Source organism: Anopheles darlingi, chromosome X (genome assembly GCF_943734745.1).
Source record: "Anopheles darlingi chromosome X, idAnoDarlMG_H_01, whole genome shotgun sequence".
Classification (NCBI taxonomy): domain Eukaryota; kingdom Metazoa; phylum Arthropoda; class Insecta; order Diptera; family Culicidae; genus Anopheles; species Anopheles darlingi.
The window spans coordinates 4873517-4885406 of NC_064873.1; positions in this window are offsets into that span (position 1 = coordinate 4873517).

Consider the following 11890-nt stretch of genomic DNA (forward strand, 5'->3'; position numbering starts at 1 on the left):
TCCTTCAGACCAGAAAAAGGCTGCCAGAAAGCTGAACTACTGCTGCTGCTGCTGCTGCTGCTGCTGTTGCCCGCAGCTGATGTCTTGCTGGTGGTGGCGGTAACCGACGATCGGCATCGATCATGCAGCGCGATGCAGGTGCGGGGACGAAGGTGGATATCTGCGGACTTTCTGGACAGGCGGTAGGTTTGCGCAGATGACACACACACACAAAGCAGCAACTGTCGGAGTTAGTATGAGATGAGATGAGGAATATTAAAAAAAAAAAACAAAAAAAAACCAAATGGATCGAAATTATTTCTCATCTGAATAGACGAAATCTGAATAGACGAAAGACTTGGACGCTCGGGTCGCTTAAGTGACGAACTCGGGCAACTCAGCCCCGTTTTTCTCTCTCTTTCTCTCTCTTTCTCTTTCTATTGTTGGTGTGTGTGTTCTGTGTGGTGCACTTAAATGCATCAACCCCTCTTTTCTCCTCTTCCCCACTTCCGCCAGCGGGAACACCAGCATCCATCCATCCATCCATCCGGTTCGATTGCATTCCGGGTTTCTCCAGGCGACCCCGGTAAACCCCGAACACCCTTAACCTCATTTATTGCAAAAAAGACATAAAAATCGGGGATGAAAGGGAGCCATATGCCAGTAGTAGCATGGTGCTGAATTGGAGAAAAGGAGGGAAGGGAGGCAGGGTGGCAGAAGGTCACTAGCCCCTTCTGTGTGTGTGTGTGTGCGCGCGTCGAGCGCGTCATAAAATGCGTTATTTCTGTTTAGAGTTTTACGAGCCATGATTAGTTGGCCAAACCACCACCACCACCCTGTCCACCCTCCCCTGGCAATGCAGACCTTCTTCTTCGTCTTCGTCCTGACCAAGGGGGTGGTTGGGGTGGTGAGAGCAGTGGGTGTGGGCGTGCGGTGTACTATTTTTTCCCTGCGCAGTAAAATGCACCCTGCACTGCAAACACCATCAACCCGCCGCCCTCAGCTATGCTTCAGCATCCTCCCCCACAACCTACTCAATAACTCTGCAACTGGCTCTGATTGGTGATCGCGCGCGCGACACACACACACACGTACGGGTGTAGAAGATGCGTCAACAAATGTAGAAATTTATTTGTCAAGCCCCCCCCGGGGATGAGGATGAGCCCCCCAGGAGAGGGGGTTGGTTTGAGTCGCCGAAGGGTCGTAAAACGATCGGGATTTTAATACTGCGATCCCGGGAAATGGGATACCCCACCCAGTTTTTAATTGGATCACCCGTTGCGCCCCCGCGATTCTCTCTAGTGGCACCTATTGCATTTTGTGCGCATCCGCATTTACAATTTTCGAGGTTATGGGCGACGCCACGTGGGCTGGGCTGGATAGATTGGACATTTTTTTTGCTGTTGACACTTTTAGCACTGGTAAATGCATAAAACTGCAGCTGATTGATGATTTCCGATAAACCTTCAGTAGCATGTTATGATGGGTACCGCAAAATGTACAGTTCTGCAGACTGATAACAAAATCTTTCACTCTATTCATTGCTTTCACTATATTTATTCACCATATAATATGGTAGCTAATCATTTTGAAAGGGGGATAAATATGAAATTGAGGTTTAAAAAGAATACTAATGGTTTCTCTCCTAACAAAATACCTTTAAAAATGCGCTTTTTGATGAGAAAATTGAGAAAAAGGAAGCCTTTGTTCTTTGGAGGTTATGTGTTCTTGTTGTTATTGTTGTTTTGCTCGCGCTTCTCGCGTTATCTCCTGAAAGGCGATTCGAATCGATTCGAAAAGCGATAACGCCCGTCCGCATTTCCCTAACGCTTATTCCCCACAAGGGTTTTCCGGAGGCCTCTCTCCGGAAGCACCTTGCAACCCTGGTGAGGAAGGTGAGGGGGTGAGAAGCGCACGCTCACACTTTTGCTGCTGCTGCTGGTGGTTTTCAACCACCCCGGAGACCCATTCCTTCATGCTCGACTGCTGAGCAAGAAGCAATAGTTTGTGCGCGCGCGCACACGTGTGTGTGTGTGTGTGTGTGTGTGTGTGTGTGTGTGTGTGTGTGTGTGTGTGTGTGTGTGTGTGTGTGTGTGTGTGTGTGTGTGTGTTTGTGTGTGTGTGTGTGTGTGTGTGTGTGTGTGTGTGTGTGTGTGTGTGTGTGTGTGTGTGTGTGTGTGTGTGTGTGTGTGTGTGTGTGTGTGTGTGTGTGTGTGTGTGTGTGTGTGTGTGTGTGTGTGTGTGTGTGTGTGTGTGTGTGTGTGTGTGTGTGTGTGTGTGTGTGTGTGTGTGTGTGTGTGTGTGTGTGTGTGTGTGTGTGTGTGTGTGTGTGTGTGTGTGTGTGTGTGTGTGTGTGTGTGTGTGTGTGTGTGTGTGTGTGTGTGTGTGTGTGTGTGTGTGTGTGTGTGTGTGTGTGTGTGTGTGTGTGTGTGTGTGTGTGTGTGTGTGTGTGTGTGTGTGTGTGTGTGTGTGTGTGTGTGTGTGTGTGTGTGTGTGTGTGTGTGTGTGAAAGACAGGAGCAGAAGGTTACAACAACAACAACAACTCACTCGCGGTTAACGCTTCTTCATATTCATCATCATCATCATCGGTCTGGACTGTTGCCACCGACCGACGACCGAGAACATTCCAGCCCACCGCACCACCCCTCCCCTCTCGTTTTCCCTCCCCCTCTCCTCCCCCCTCCTCCTCTCTCTTTTGCTCTCCTCTTTCCGGTGCTCAATTAATGAGCTTTTTTTTTTTTTCTTCTCCTCCCAACCGCAGCAGCAACCAGCACCAGCCAGCGGTGGTAATGAGTGTGGTCCTCCCTCCTCCTGTTCCCCCCCCCCCCCCGGCACATCCTGGGGGCCCGTTCCGGGGGCGCAATAGAGCGTTCGTCGCGCCGCGAAAATTTATTTTGTTCTCTGTTCTCGCGAACAAACCGCCAACCCGACAGCCAGCCAGCCAGCCAGTGCCAGCCAGCCAGTGCCAACCAGTATGCGGCGTAATCGTGCGCACTCACTCATGACCCCCCCCCCCCCCCCCTCTCTTTACCGGGTGCGGTTGCCTGCCCGGGTGGTTAACGGGATTTAATTGTTTTGAGAATCATTCGCGAGCATTCGCGAGCATCAGCAAATGCTGCTACTTAGACTCGCGAGCGCGCGCGCGCTCACGTCTTAAACAACCCCGTAGATACGGGCACACACACACACATACAGTCGTGTATTCTGTCAAACCGCGAGATCGAAATCCTTTTTTGATGCCTTTTTTTGGCTATTACTGACAACGCATCAAAAATCGATCGGAAGTGCGGATAAGAAGGAGGAAGAGGAGCGAAAAGAGAAGAGAGGCGGGCGTATTCAGGAAGTGATTCGGGGCTGGCCACACTAGGGCTGGGATGCGAGGATCCCAAATCCGCCGCGCCTCCTACGCGCGATACATTTCCGGGCGTTTTTCATCCTTCGGGGGGTGTCCTTTGCCCGGGACCAATGCTGCCCACCCTGAGGTACCTGCTGCTGCTGCTGCTGACTCCGGTCCCGGCCAGAACGAATCCCGGTTCCCACACGCAGCAGCAGCAGCAGCAGCAACATTTGGCAACTTGATCCGATCGGACGGGCATTTTGGGATGAGGAACGCCCAGAGAGAAGGAGAGAGCAAAGGAGAGAGGGAGAGGAGGACGAGGCTGCTTCGTTGTGCTGCTGCTGCTGCTGCTGCTGCAGTGCCGAGCATCACACCTGTTCTCGGTTCTCACGGTATCTCGAAGCAATATATGTATATATATATATATTGTATCCTCGAGATCGGTCTTCGGTTTGCGGCACACACACGCGCGTACAGGAGAGCCAGGAATAGAATAGAACACGGATCAAGGGTTGGGCCCAAGGATACGATCGGATGCGCATGCGGGGGACACGGGATCGGGAATCTTTCCCGGGACACGGGAATCTTTTGCGGGAATTGAAGTCCCGAAGGAAAATAAAAAAAAAAAACCAGAGGCAAACAAATAACCTTTAAAGGAAGAACCGAAACCGCCCGAAAACAAAAAAAAAGATGCTCTCTAACCCCGCGGGCATCTGGCGACCGAGTGGAAAGGGTGCAGGGTCTGCTTCCCGTTCCCTGCGCATCCCTTTTTTTGGGGGGGGGGGCAGGAGCACACACACACACACACACACAAACACACACATTTATACAAAAAGCTAAACCGTATCCAATCGAACCCGCTGTTGCTTAGATGAGTTTGAAAAGTGGGTGTTTGGTGGTGGTGGTGGTGGTGGTGGGGGATGCGGAGTAGGGGATGCTGATGGGATGATTCTGGGGGGAGGCTATTAGAATTGCTAGTGCCTAGGCGCCCTGTGCTGCTGCTGCTGCTGCTGCTGGCGGATGAGATGTGGCGCGGCGAAAAGCATCGACCCCCTCCCTGCTGCCATCCCTGCTGCAACCCTGGCTCTTCAACTCGTAGTTCAAAAAAAAAAAAACCGCCACCCCGCCCAGGAGTATCCTATTCGCTCGCGCGCTCGCTGAGAGAGAGAGAGAGAGGTTGCGAGGAGCGAGGTGCGCAAGTACCGTACATTTTCATTACACAAATTATCGTTAGGCCATCGTGCCCAGAGCCCGAAGGCTTGCCTACCGCGGTTCTTGCCGCTGTGGCTGCTGCTGTTGCTGCTGTTGTGTCTGTCTGTCTGATGGGGCTAGAAGCTGTGTGTCGGGCGGGGGGGGTGGTAGAGCAGAGGGCCGACCAAATGAAGCTAATGATAGGCGAGAGAAGAGCAGCAGTTCAGAGAAAAGAATGAAGCATGGAAGCATGAAGCCAACAACAACTTCTTCTTCAGCACAAGAAGTAGAAGAGACGAGAAAGAGAGAAAAACAAAAACCCGGTGGTAAGGGAGGAAGGAGCAGGGGGTTGCAATTGGGGATGGGGATGGACAGGCAGGCAGGCAGGTAGGTAACATATGGCCGATAGAACCCCGAAACGGTCCCCCGGTCCGCGCAGTCAGCGGCCCATATGTGTGTGTGTGTGTGTGCCTCTCGGAGTCTCTCGCTTTTGGGATAGCTGATCGGAGTTGCAACCTCCGAAAATCAACTCCCCCTTCCCGTCCCTCGCTCTGTACCGTGGCCACCACATTATGATGAAAAGAACACTCCCCATCCCCATGGTAAAGGGTGCGAGCAGACGAACAAAAAAAAAACAGCAGCACAGATCTCACCTCACCACCACTCTCGAACTGTCCCCCCAGCTAGGGCGCTCCTATAGAGGGATGACTTCCCTAATGATAGAGAGACCCTCCCCATCGAGGGACCCCACGGAGGATTCATAACGTAGAATTTCGTTGCTTCGTGATTAGGGGGAGGCGATGGAGCTTCAGAGGGGACGGGAGGTGGCGTTTAGGAGCCACTGATTGCAGCCGTCTCACCCTCTGACTGGCTGGTGTGTCCTGAACAGCCTGCCAAAAAAATGAAAAAGAACAAAAAAAAAAACCACCCCAATCTCGCCATGTTGCGATGCTGCGAGCATAAATCCCCCCCCCCATTTTCACACACACATACATACACACATATATTAGAAGAAAATATGGGTAATGGGGCGGGGGGGGGGGGGTGGGTGTTATTAGTTTTCAACAAAAAGAGAGAAAGAAAGAGAGAGGGAGAGAGACAGAGAGAGAGAGACAGAGAGAGAGAGAGAGAGAGAGAGAGAGAGAGAGAGAGAGAGAGAGAGAGAGAGAGAGAGAGAGAGAGAGAGAGTTGAGAGAGAGAGGGAGCCCACGAGTCCAGACCGATAGGCAGAAAAGGGGAAAGAAGGAAAGAAGCAAGGGGAAAAGGGAGTGGAAGGGGGTTGCGAAGAGGAAGAACGCAGCAAAGGCGCTGCTAATCAACCGAAATCGACGGCGAAGGCGCGCGCATATGGTTGCGATGCTTCGACGAAACAGTCAACCCCCACCCCCAACCCCCGCCTTCTATCGGCTTCTCCCCGTTCTCTCCCGGGGGATGGCGAAAAACAACAACCTCGGGATCGCGAACCACAGAGCGAGGAAGAGAGCGAGAGGAAACAAATGAAGGAGGTGAAGGAAGGGTAGGGTAGGGTTTAGAGAGAAAAGCCAATTCTCTTTCGATTCGTTTCCCAGCTTTCCAGCGTGAGGCCAATTTTCTTCACCCGAAAAATCGAAATGTACCGTTCTTGGGCAAGCTCCCTCAACTTCTCCTCCTCGCGGGAGCAACCCTGCTGATGCTGATGGCTGCTGCTGCTGCTGCTGCCTTCGTTGGCCACGGCCACGCGCGACTGACGCATTACTTTCTGATGTATTTATTCGCATTTCCACCGCTTCGTTGGTGACCGCCCGCTGGCAAGGCAGGCTTGACGGTTAGAGCGTGATCTTTCTCTGCCTCTCTCTCTCTCTCTCTCTCTCATGCGGTAAGTCGCTGCCGGCCACAGGCTCTTCCGGGTTCCGGACACATGTGGTTTTTTTTTTAGCAGCGGACCGATCAGCGGTCGACAACCTCGGTGCTGTTAATCCCTAGGGAGGTGGGGAGGAGAGGGCATGGAAGGGGCTGGAAGGGTAACTAACGTGGCCTGTACCCTGCACGTACACACACGTGTTACACATTCACATTTTGGACGCACACACACGCGCGCGCGCTTCAATCTTGCATCTCGCCCCAAGTTCGTCGCTTTGGATGAAATCTTTCGTTGAAGGGTTGGTGGTGGTGTTGTGGATGAGGCGCGCGATGCATATGCGATCATGTGGTCATGCGGCCATCGTACCAACGAGCTAGAACGCCCTTCCCCCCACCCCTTCCCCATCTTTTTCCTTCCACATCCCTCGTCCAAATGCTTGTTATTGCTTCCTCCCCCTTCCACCCCTAGGGAGCGCAACAAAGCAATGCAAAGCAGACACAGGACAAGACTTAGAATGCGGCCACCAATAAGACGACGACGACGACGGCTCTTCTCCTCCTCCTATAGCACTCGTTCTTGCAGTAACCCTCCCTCTCCCTCCCCCCTTGCGGGGGATGGGATCCCAAAATGGAGGTTAGTAAAGCCAGCCAGCGAGCCTTCACCAGGCAACGGGTTCACCGGTTTGCCGTTGCCGTTGTTGCGGGCACCAACCAGCCATGTCATGGAGAACACCCTACCCTTCCCCCCAACCCCCCACCCCCGGCGCTCGGAGCTCCGGTACGACCGGAAACTGGTTTGCCCAGAACCGCCAAACGAGCCCCGCAGATCGTCCATCTTCCGGAGAACCTGTTGTGGCCTGCTGACTGTGCGGACTACCCCCCCATCCCCCTCTATGTTTTTCATCCCCACTTTGCACAGGCCTTCCTTGAACTGGTTATCAATCTCCGCGGGCTTCTCATCCCAATTCTCCTTCTAATTCATTGCTCCTTCGTCTCTCGCACCCGATGTGTGAGTCCTGCCCGCATCCAAACTACAACATTACGCCCTCGCACCCCCCCCCCCCCCCACACCACGCAGGGAAACTGCGTACTGGGAAGTAAATGGCCGACTGACTGCCAGCCAAGGATGCCAGCCAGCCAGCCAACGGAACTTGTTCTATGCCGATGGTTAGAGGAGAATACAAGAGGTGAAGAAGGAGGGGAAAGGGAAGAGAAGGGAGGATGGGAGGATGGTGGCAACCTACGACCTATCTTTAGCGCGCTGGAAAAACAGCGCCGGATGGTCGTCCCTTTTGGGGGCGCGAAAGGGAGAGATAGAGAAAGAAAGAGAGACGCACACACACATACACTCGGGGACGGATGGACGGACGGACGAGAGTCTAGCCAGTGATCGCAGGGATTTGAACCGATCCTCTGGCGAGGTCTACGATACCGGATCGAGTTTCCTTTGCACACACACACACTAACGGGGACCTTTTCGGGATTTTTGGGCTCTCACGGGTTTTGTGAGCTTGGGACGTACCCACAACCACCATCGGCACCGCTGCCACCGCCACCAATCGATCGCCATTCGAGATTCGAATAGAAAGGTTAAAAGTAAAAATCAAAAGAAAATTCGAAAAAAAGGTCTACACCACCAAATTCTCTCTTTCTCTCTCTCTCGCGGGGTGTACGGTTGTCGTGCAAACACCGCTCTGTCCTGTCCTTGTTGACAAAGGACCAACGGACCCAAAACATCCTGAACTTGGGCCTACAAACTACAAAAAAAAAAACAACCAAACCCCCAAAAAAACAGCTGACCCCCTTCCAGTTCTCAGCGTGTGTGAGTGCGCGAAGAAGAACAAGAAGACGGCGAAGAAAGGAACCGGGAACGGCTGGCAAGCAGGTAGGTGGGTCTGGGTCTGTCTGGTGTGTGTGTTTTTGTTGTTGATCTAGGCTCCCACGACAGGAGCAGCAGCAGTCTCAGCGCCGCAGAAGGCTAGCTGAGAGAGAGAGAGAGAGAGGATGGGAGGAAGGTCTTAACGCCGGTCCGAATCCGATCTGGCAGCGGTAGCAGCAGCGAACCTGCAGCGCCTGAAAGGACGGAATCTGATTCGCGTATCCGTCGGTGCGTCTTTTTTTTTTGTTGTGTAGTGCTTCGTTCTGCTCCTGCCTGCCTATCCATGTCCTGTCCTCCTGTAGGCTGTGTGTTGCGGAGTGTGAGAACGGAAAGGACACTGGAGATCCGTGTGTGGGCAAGGTTTTGGCAATGAAAACGGAAAACGAGTAGTAAAAAGTGAGGTTAAGGATTGAGTGTACTAAGTGGACTGTTCGAGGCCACCTAAGACGGGCATTGAATCTGCCAACACACTCACACACACACACACAGAGTTAGAACCAGAGAGTGAGCCTCGAGTTCGTAAGGGCGCAAGACTTTAGTTTTTTCTTCTTTGGAGCAACGAGGAGAATTTTTCTTGGAGAATGCTTGGTTGTTGGATTCAATCGATCTTCAACCCCCTTCAGCATGTGAAGTTAGCCTCGAGCCCGAGTACCGCACTCAGGAGGGGTCTCGAAAACGGGCTGCTTCCATTGGTTTCCCCGGTGCGGTCACGTACCTCGTCTGCCCTTCTCTCCCTTTCCTCTCGCTCCATACGGGTACGAGCAACGGGTCTTAGAAGTCACTTTACGAGCATGATCAGTCGTGATTAAGCGTTCAGTTCAATCAAACGCTCGTAAACCGCGTCACTCGCCTTATAACGCGTAGCCGTCGCGTCATAAACGCTCGACGCGGCGACTCAATTGCACGCGATCAGTAGCGTAGAGAGTGGAACAGAAGGTAGGGGCTGGAGGGGATGGTTATAAAGTTGCCCTGTTTCTACCCCTCCCCTCTCCGTTTATCCGAATTTCATCCCGAATCGGTGTTCTGCGTTCATTAATGCGTTGCATTGCATTGCGTACGTACCGTTACCGAGAGCGCGAGCGCGGTGGGAAGCGGCGATCACAGGATCGTACAATCCCCCTCCCTATGCCCTCCACACCCCGTGAGAAGCTGATCACTTTTCCCTTAATTAAACCGTGATCACACGAACGAGATTTTAGCGTCGATTGCCCCAAATTGTCAAAGTGTCGCGCGCACCCTTAAAAATCCTAACGGCAGGTAGGACCTAGGAAGAAAGAGGGAGAGAGCTGCTGCTGATTAGCAGCAGACCATTCTGGAGCAGTCAGAACGGGTCTACTCCGCCCCTCCTCCCCCATTTTTCCACCGAAAAGCCGACGGCATTGGGCACACTGCACTGTCAGATGCAGAGGAGAAAAGGTTGGGGGTGGAGTGACGCGAACGGCGTTGCGCTGCGCTGGCGCTGGGGCTGTGTCAATGTCAAAGCGAATGTTGGGCGCAAGGTCGGCCAGGATGCCCCCGTCACCCCGCCTCGTCCCCTTCCCCTTTTCGACTCACTCGAAGAAGGCTAGCGGGGTTCCGATCCTTGGCTAGCGGTTGTGTGTCTCTCGCTCGTCGCTTCCTCGAGTGCGCTATCGCGTGCCCCCCCCTGTTCCATGCACACCATAGCGTGTGTGCTGGTAGTGGTGGTGGTGGTGGTAGTGATGCAGAGAGGAGCGCGCGCGGGAGGGAACACTGAAAACAGACCGAAAACCTGTTTTGCGTTGCGAACCCAGACCCAGACGACGCATACAACACACACACGCGCGCGCGCGCGCTCGCTCGCAGACACCTCCCCAAGCGCCGGTGTGCTGCTTGGTGTGCTGCTACCTTGAGGGGGAGGGGGGGAACGGCGACGACGACGACGACGACAACGATGATCGTGAGCAACGCAAAGCGACACAACCTTAGCCTTCAGGCCGCAAAGAAAGGCCGCAGTGGCAACCATTGGCAAAGGCAGGTTGACGTGACGTGACGTGTGCCCACACGTACACCAACTCACCCTAGCTGGGCAGCTCTAGCACCGGTGGAAGCGTCGTCACTGGGAAACGGTTAACGACGACGACGACGACGATGAGGATGAGGATGATGATGAGAAGGAAGAGGATGACAAGCAGAGAGGCGGCAACGAGATGTACGATCGAAGCAAACCCGAACAAGAAGAAGAAGAAGAAGAAGTAGAAGAAGAAGAGGAAGACGAAGAGATAGATAGATAGAGATAGAAAGAGAGAGAGAGATGAACAACGCATCCCGTAACGGCACGGCAGCGCCTATAGCGCCAATCTGCGGAATCGGAAAGAGGGGCTCTGTGTGTGTGTGTGTGTGTGTGTGTGTGTGTGTGCATTCGATGGCGTAATAGGCATCGCCAGGGCCTAATCCGCACCTGACGCAGCGCAGTGCAGAAAATTGAGCAGCAATTGTTGCTGGCTGCAAAGGACGAAGGACGATTGGGCGAAACAAATAAAAAAATGAAAACAGGATCATTGGGAGCAACATTTGGCTAGCGCATGTGCGTGTGTGTGTGTTAGTGTGCCTGCTAGTATGACGCCAGGAAGAGGAAGAGCAGCGAAGTAGCACCATTCGGGAACGCTGTTCTTGATGCGCAAATTCCAACGTGCCTCTCTCTCTCTTTCTCTTTCTCTCTCTCTCTCTGTCCACTCCGTGCGGGAACTGGAACTAGAACACAAAAAGCAGACAAACACACACACATACGCGCACACAAGCTACAGGTGAGAACGAAGGAAAAGAACGGAATTTTGGGCAACTTGACGTGTCCGAGCACGGCTGAGCTGCCCCCCTCGCCGTGTGCTGGCCAGCTGAAGCAGCAGTTCGAGTTTTCGAAGAGTTTTCGACGAGGGGGAGAGGATGTAGAGGGGCAGAAGTAGAACCTAGCGAGCAGAGAGAGAGAGAAAAGAAGACAAGCAAGAAGAAGCAGTGCGCCCCAAAAAGAACGTAACGCAACGCAACGCAACGCAACGAAGGAGCGAGCGAGCAAAGCGCGATGAAGGAAAGAAAATGAAGAGGCAGCAACAGCAGCAGCAGCAGAAGAAAAAGTCATCTCCTTTACGCGTGCTGGGGGGAGCTGCTCTGTACGTGTGCAGGAAGGCGCGCACGGTACAGTTTGCGGTTCCTTGTGGCTCGGTGATGCCGTTCGACGGTGAGACGCGCCTGAGATCGAGATCGAGAGAGAGAGAGAAAGAAAGAGAGAGAGAGCAGGACCGGCGGCAGAACGGATCGGATCGGCGATCGGATCGCGAGGTGCGGCTACTCTACTACGGTACTCACTCGGCCAAACCGAGCGAACGGGATGACCCCGGGCTGCCGCGGAAACACAAAAGGGGTGTGACGAGAGAGAGAGAGGCAGAGAGAGATAGAGCGAGAGAGGAACGCAGGTGGAGAAGATGGCTGGAAACGAGGTGCGAGGGCCATAATCATCGACGATCACGATCTTCTCGGGTTGCGGCGGCCGCACTTCTCTACCTCTATGGCTCTCTCGCACACACACGCATACATACGGGCGCGCGCACACGCACGGGCTCTCGCACTCGGATTCGCTCGTCTCGCTCGCTCACCTGGAGCGCAGCGAGCAAACACAAAGCGCGCACAGGTTTACGCGGACACAGGTAA